The sequence below is a fragment of the Schistocerca americana genome, unplaced genomic scaffold, assembly GCF_021461395.2.
Source record: "Schistocerca americana isolate TAMUIC-IGC-003095 unplaced genomic scaffold, iqSchAmer2.1 HiC_scaffold_1040, whole genome shotgun sequence".
NCBI classification, from domain to species: domain Eukaryota; kingdom Metazoa; phylum Arthropoda; class Insecta; order Orthoptera; family Acrididae; genus Schistocerca; species Schistocerca americana.
The window spans coordinates 20,001-27,500 of NW_025725092.1; the positions used below are offsets into that span (position 1 = coordinate 20,001).

At 55.1% G+C, this 7,500-nt stretch overlaps 3 non-coding genes across 3 annotated transcripts in view; all 3 read right to left on the minus strand.

The window, feature by feature from the left end:
- The window catches only part of LOC124559419, a 4,222-nt gene extending 2,730 nt beyond the window's left edge, over positions 1-1,492 (minus strand). The window contains exon 1 of the ribosomal RNA XR_006968879.1: positions 1-1,492. This exon is cut by the window's left edge and continues 2,730 nt beyond it. This is a non-coding gene — a ribosomal RNA (large subunit ribosomal RNA).
- Positions 1,493-1,680: 188 nt separating this feature from the next.
- LOC124559423 lies at positions 1,681-1,835 on the minus strand. The gene has a single exon (XR_006968882.1). It is a non-coding gene; the product is annotated as a 5.8S ribosomal RNA (ribosomal RNA).
- Positions 1,836-2,186: 351 nt separating this feature from the next.
- Positions 2,187-4,096, minus strand: LOC124559426. The gene has a single exon (XR_006968885.1). It is a non-coding gene; the product is annotated as a small subunit ribosomal RNA (ribosomal RNA).
- Between the last annotated feature and the right edge of the window lie 3,404 nt (positions 4,097-7,500).

Consider the following 7,500-nt stretch of genomic DNA (forward strand, 5'->3'; position numbering starts at 1 on the left):
ATCCCACAGCGCCAGTTCTGCTTACCAAAAGTGGCCCACTTGGCACTCCGATCCGAGTCGTTTGCTCGCGGCTTCAGCATATCAAGCAAGCCGGAGATCTCACCCATTTAAAGTTTGAGAATAGGTTGAGGTCGTTTCGGCCCCAAGGCCTCTAATCATTCGCTTTACCGGATGAGACTCGTACGAGCACCAGCTATCCTGAGGGAAACTTCGGAGGGAACCAGCTACTAGATGGTTCGATTAGTCTTTCGCCCCTATACCCAGCTCCGACGATCGATTTGCACGTCAGAATCGCTACGGACCTCCATCAGGGTTTCCCCTGACTTCGTCCTGGCCAGGCATAGTTCACCATCTTTCGGGTCCCAACGTGTACGCTCTAGGTGCGCCTCACCTCGCAATGAGGACGAGACGCCCCGGGAGTGCGGAGGCCGCCGCCCCGTGAAGGGCGGGGAAGCCCCATCCTCCCTCGGCCCGCGCAAGGCGAGACCTTCACTTTCATTACGCCTTTAGGTTTCGTACAGCCCAATGACTCGCGCACATGTTAGACTCCTTGGTCCGTGTTTCAAGACGGGTCGTGAAATTGTCCAAAGCTGAAGCGCCGCTGACGGGAGCGATTATTCCGCCCGAGAGCATCCCGAGCCAACAGCGGCGCGGGTCCGGGGCCGGGCCAGGTAGGTCCGTCATCCGGGAAGAACCGCGCGCGCTTGCCGAGAGCCCGAGCGCCCAAAGGGGCGAATCGACTCCTCCAGATATACCGCCGGGCAGCCAGCCAGGACACCGGGGCTCTGCCCAACAGACGCGAACCGAGGCCCGCGGAAGGACAGGCTGCGCACCCGGGCCGTAGGCCGGCACCCAGCGGGTCGCGACGTCCTACTAGGGGAGAAGTGCGGCCCACCGCACACCGGAACGGCCCCACCCCGCGGCGAGTGGAAAGGCAACCGGACACGGCCCCGCCGCGGATTGCTCCGCGCGGGCGGCCGGCCCCATCTGCCGAGGGCGGAGGCCAGTGGCCGGATGGGCGTGAATCTCACCCGTTCGACCTTTCGGACTTCTCACGTTTACCCCAGAACGGTTTCACGTACTTTTGAACTCTCTCTTCAAAGTTCTTTTCAACTTTCCCTCACGGTACTTGTTCGCTATCGGTCTCGTGGTCATATTTAGTCTCAGATGGAGTTTACCACCCACTTGGAGCTGCACTCTCAAGCAACCCGACTCGAAGGAGAGGTCCCGCCGACGCTCGCACCGGCCGCTACGGGCCTGGCACCCTCTACGGGCCGTGGCCTCATTCAAGTTGGACTTGGGCTCGGCGCGAGGCGTCGGGGTAGTGGACCCTCCCAAACACCACATGCCACGACAGGCGGCAGCCTGCGGGGTTCGGTGCTGGACTCTTCCCTGTTCGCTCGCCGCTACTGGGGGAATCCTTGTTAGTTTCTTTTCCTCCGCTTAGTAATATGCTTAAATTCAGCGGGTAGTCTCGCCTGCTCTGAGGTCGTTGTACGAGGTGTCGCACGCCACACCGCCAGCCGGCTGTGCACGCTACCGAGTAAGTACCGGTATGCGAACCGCCAGGCGACGGGCGCGCATCGCACATTTCAGGAGGCGCGGCCGGCCCCACAGGCGGCCGCGACGCTCCCAGGTCTGCGAAGCGGGGCAAACGCCGCGCGCTTCAGTATACGTAGCCGACCCTCAGCCAGACGTGGCCCGGGAACGGAATCCATGGACCGCAATGTGCGTTCGAAACGTCGATGTTCATGTGTCCTGCAGTTCACATGTCGACGCGCAATTTGCTGCGTTCTTCATCGACCCACGAGCCGAGTGATCCACCGTCCTGGGTGATCTTTTCTTAGTTTCCACTGTCTCTTTCAAGACAGTTGCATAGGCGGGACGTAGGCGTGTGGCGGCCCCTGTTCAAGCGTTCTGTGTCCAACGGCCTCACGGCCGATGGGCGTCGTACGGCTCCACACCGGAGCGGACAGGCAGTCGGGCGAAAGTCATTCAAAACCGGCGCCAGGCGCCAGGTGCCGCAGGCCAGCCGCTCCAGCGCTTCAGCGCTCGTACCACACAACATTGGCGTTAGTTTTGAGAAGCACGCGTGGTTCCGCACGCGGCGCACGGCTACTGCGAGCCGTACAGGTAGCGTGTTGCGCGACACGACACGCACACCGAAAGACATGCAGTCTAGTCGGTAATGATCCTTCCGCAGGTTCACCTACGGAAACCTTGTTACGACTTTTACTTCCTCTAAATGATCAAGTTTGGTCATCTTTCCGGTAGCATCGGCAACGACAGAGTCAATGCCGCGTACCAGTCCGAAGACCTCACTAAATCATTCAATCGGTAGTAGCGACGGGCGGTGTGTACAAAGGGCAGGGACGTAATCAACGCGAGCTTATGACTCGCGCTTACTGGGAATTCCTCGTTCATGGGGAACAATTGCAAGCCCCAATCCCTAGCACGAAGGAGGTTCAGCGGGTTACCCCGACCTTTCGGCCTAGGAAGACACGCTGATTCCTTCAGTGTAGCGCGCGTGCGGCCCAGAACATCTAAGGGCATCACAGACCTGTTATTGCTCAATCTCGTGCGGCTAGAAGCCGCCTGTCCCTCTAAGAAGAAAAGTAATCGCTGACAGCACGAAGGATGTCACGCGACTAGTTAGCAGGCTAGAGTCTCGTTCGTTATCGGAATTAACCAGACAAATCGCTCCACCAACTAAGAACGGCCATGCACCACCACCCACCGAATCAAGAAAGAGCTATCAATCTGTCAATCCTTCCGGTGTCCGGGCCTGGTGAGGTTTCCCGTGTTGAGTCAAATTAAGCCGCAGGCTCCACTCCTGGTGGTGCCCTTCCGTCAATTCCTTTAAGTTTCAGCTTTGCAACCATACTTCCCCCGGAACCCAAAAGCTTTGGTTTCCCGGAGGCTGCCCGCCGAGTCATCGGAGGAACTGCGGCGGATCGCTGGCTGGCATCGTTTATGGTTAGAACTAGGGCGGTATCTGATCGCCTTCGAACCTCTAACTTTCGTTCTTGATTAATGAAAACATACTTGGCAAATGCTTTCGCTTCTGTTCGTCTTGCGACGATCCAAGAATTTCACCTCTAACGTCGCAATACGAATGCCCCCGCCTGTCCCTATTAATCATTACCTCGGGTTCCGAAAACCAACAAAATAGAACCGAGGTCCTATTCCATTATTCCATGCACACAGTATTCAGGCGGGCTTGCCTGCTTTAAGCACTCTAATTTGTTCAAAGTAAACGTGCCGGCCCACCGAGACACTCACTCAAGAGCACCCTGGTAGGATTGCAACGGGGTCCGCCTCGGGACGCACGAGCACGCACGAGGCGCGTCGCACGCCTTCAGCTCGCCCCACCGGCAGGACGTCCCACGATACATGCCAGTTAAACACCGACGGGCGGTGAACCAACAGCGTGGGACACAAATCCAACTACGAGCTTTTTAACCGCAACAACTTTAATATACGCTATTGGAGCTGGAATTACCGCGGCTGCTGGCACCAGACTTGCCCTCCAATAGATACTCGTTAAAGGATTTAAAGTGTACTCATTCCGATTACGGGGCCTCGGATGAGTCCCGTATCGTTATTTTTCGTCACTACCTCCCCGTGCCGGGAGTGGGTAATTTGCGCGCCTGCTGCCTTCCTTGGATGTGGTAGCCGTTTCTCAGGCTCCCTCTCCGGAATCGAACCCTGATTCCCCGTTACCCGTTACAACCATGGTAGGCGCAGAACCTACCATCGACAGTTGATAAGGCAGACATTTGAAAGATGCGTCGCCGGTACGAGGACCGTGCGATCAGCCCAAAGTTATTCAGAGTCACCAAGGCAAACGGACCGGACGAGCCGACCGATTGGTTTTGATCTAATAAAAGCGTCCCTTCCATCTCTGGTCGGGACTCTGTTTGCATGTATTAGCTCTAGAATTACCACAGTTATCCAAGTAACGTGGGTACGATCTAAGGAACCATAACTGATTTAATGAGCCATTCGCGGTTTCACCTTAATGCGGCTTGTACTGAGACATGCATGGCTTAATCTTTGAGACAAGCATATGACTACTGGCAGGATCAACCAGGGAGCTGCGTCAACTAGAGCTGAGCAGCCGGCCGCCCGGGAGTGTGTCCCGGGGGCCCGCGCGAACACGCAAGCGTCCGCTCAATTATTCTGCAAACAGGAGGAGGCTGAGCTCCCCTGCACCATACACCTCGAAACCCTCTCAGGTCCCGGCGGCGCGCAGCGCCGTCCTAAGTACTTGGTCGGGTTCGAGAGAGGCGCAATCGCCCGGAGTTTGGCGAGTAGACGCTTTAGGTGCGACCACCCGTGCTCCCAACTGAGCTTGCCGCTGCCGACAGAGGCCCGGGAGCGTGCTGTCGTGGCATTGCCGGCGGGAGACAACACGCGCCACCTACGGTGACCGGCAGCTCCAACGCCAGCGCCACAGAAGGACAAAAGCCCCACTTGGGTGCCGAAGCGAACTCTCCCAGCACAGCGCACGCGCCAACACGTCCGCACAGCTGCGATACAAACCACCTGCGAGAACCGCAGAGGCGACCGAGCAGCAGACGGCGTCGCGGCGCCGAGCGCCGGGCGGCGGCGCATCCTCAGCGCACACAGTCCTCAATCGGACCAGCACACTGCAGATGTCCACCGCGCTTCGCACCGGGCCCGCGAGGACCTACTTTGGCCGCACGGCGCCGCGTGCAGGGTGCGCCGGCGCGCAGCTGCGCCGCCTGCCGCCTCCGTCGGCCGGCGCGCCTGCCACTGGCCGCCCCCACCAGCCGGCTGTAGCGCGTGCGCCCACGCACCGCACGGCCAACACGCCGGGAGGCCCCCCCTCACCGGCCGGGGACGGTCCCACCCAGCCACCGCCGCGTATCGCTTCACACCCACATGCCATTCACGTTCGTGGGCATGGTGGGTATCGCTGCAACAACCGGTTGGTAGCTCAACCGATCGTCGCCATCACTGATTCACCCCTAGCGAGAACAACCGCACCACAACGGTTTACCAGTTGTTCATTTGCGTAACGTCACCAGCAAACGTAGGCGTCCATCGCCATTTGCAAATTCAACGATTGTTGCATGCCTGTGTCAGGTGTCACGACACACTGTCTGCCCACATACACGCAACAACATGTCCACGCTTAGCGAACACGTGGAAGGTGGCCCCCGTACGTATGCGATGTCCATTGCGCGAACGACTGTCAACCGGCCTCTGTCGCATGTCGCAGATGTGGAACGCAGTGCACCGTGCTATCACGGTGTGTGAGAAGAGACGACTACGTCTGACAACACGCGCCACTACATCAACAGACGGCTCATGCTGATCGCCATCCAGGGCATACCACACTGCAATCCAGCTCTTATAGGGAGACGACACGTAGCTGAGTGCACAACATTTGGACCGCATGGTTCGCCGTTGTTGGCGCAGTCGTTGTACGGTCACATGTACCACGATGTATCATTCAGTACATGAGGACCAATGTGCAGTACAGTGTGTGATTTGGACGTACAACATCAGCGGACAGTTGACACAGGCCGTACCACAGCGTAGGCTAAGTGCTTCGCCATGCGAATGCCAATGAACAACTGCAAATGCCAATGAACAACTGCAAAGGGCATTGAGCATGTACGTCCTGCTGCCATCCACATTACAGTGTATAGCTGCAAGGTGTTTAACATGAAGCGATACACTGGGGACCGGGCAGTGCGAGTAGCAAACTATATTGCGGGGGTTGCAGTTAGGCAACACTACACTAATTTAACGCGTCGTATGACAATTACAGAGCAGGTTAAGGCCCAACGTGTGTTGGGTTAAGGCCCAACGTGTGTTGGGTTAAGGCCCAACGTGTGTTGGGTTAAGGCCCAACGTGTGTTGGGTTACGGCCCAACGTGTGTTGGGTTAAGGCCCAACGTGTGTTGGGTTAAGGCCCAACGTGTGTTGGGTTACGTTAAGGGGCAATGTGGGTTACGTTAAGGGGCAATGTGGGTTACGTTAAGGGGCAATGTGGGTTACGTTACGGCGCAATATAGGTTACGTTACGGCGCAATATAGGTTACGTTAAGGGGCAATGTGGGTTACGTTACGGCGCAATATAGGTTACGTTACGGCGCAATATAGGTTACGTTAAGGCGCAATATCGGTTACGTTAAGGCGCAATACAGGTTACGTTAAGGCGCAATACAGGTTACGTTAAGGCGCAATACAGGTTACGTTAAGGCGCAATACAGGTTACGTTAAGGCGCAATACAGGTTACGTTAAGGCGCAATACAGGTTACGTTAAGGCGCAATACAGGTTACGTTAAGGCGCAATGCAGGTTACGTTAAGGCGCAATGCAGGTTACGTTAAGGCGCAATACAGGTTACGTTAAGGCGCAATGCAGGTTACGTTAAGGCGCAATGCAGGTTACGTTAAGGCGCAATACAGGTTACGTTAAGGCGCAATACAGGTTACGTTAAGGCGCAATACAGGTTACGTTAAGGCGCAATACAGGTTACGTTAAGGCGCAATACAGGTTACGTTAAGGCGCAATACAGGTTACGTTAAGGCGCAATACAGGTTACGTTAAGGCGCAATACAGGTTACGTTAAGGCGCAATACAGGTTACGTTAAGGCGCAATACAGGTTACGTTAAGGCGCAATACAGGTTACGTTAAGGCGCAATACAGGTTACGTTAAGGCGCAATACAGGTTACGTTAAGGCGCAATACAGGTTACGTTAAGGCGCAATACAGGTTACGTTAAGGCGCAATACAGGTTACGTTAAGGCGCAATACAGGTTACGTTAAGGCGCAATACAGGTTACGTTAAGGCGCAATACAGGTTACGTTAAGGCGCAATACAGGTTACGTTAAGGCGCAATACAGGTTACGTTAAGGCGCAATACAGGTTACGTTAAGGCGCAATACAGGTTACGTTAAGGCGCAATACAGGTTAGGTTAAGGCGCAATACAGGTTAGGTTAAGGTACGACATAGGTTAGGTTAAGGTACGACATAGGTTAGGTTAAGGTACGACATAGGTTAGGTTAAGGTACGACATAGGTTAGGTTAAGGTACGACATAGGTTAGGTTAAGGTACGACATAGGTTAGGTTAAGGTACGACATAGGTTAGGTTAAGGTACGACATAGGTTAGGTTAAGGTACGACATAGGTTAGGTTAAGGTACGACATAGGTTAGGTTAAGGTACGACATAGGTTAGGTTAAGGTACGACATAGGTTAGGTTAAGGTACGACATAGGTTAGGTTAAGGTACGACATAGGTTAGGTTAAGGTACGACATAGGTTAGGTTAAGGTACGACATAGGTTAGGTTAAGGTACGACATAGGTTAGGTTAAGGTACGACATAGGTTAGGTTAAGGTACGACATAGGTTAGGTTAAGGTACGACATAGGTTAGGTTAAGGTACGACATAGGTTAGGTTAAGGTACGACATAGGTTAGGTTAAGGTACGACATAGGTTAGGTTAAGGTACGACAT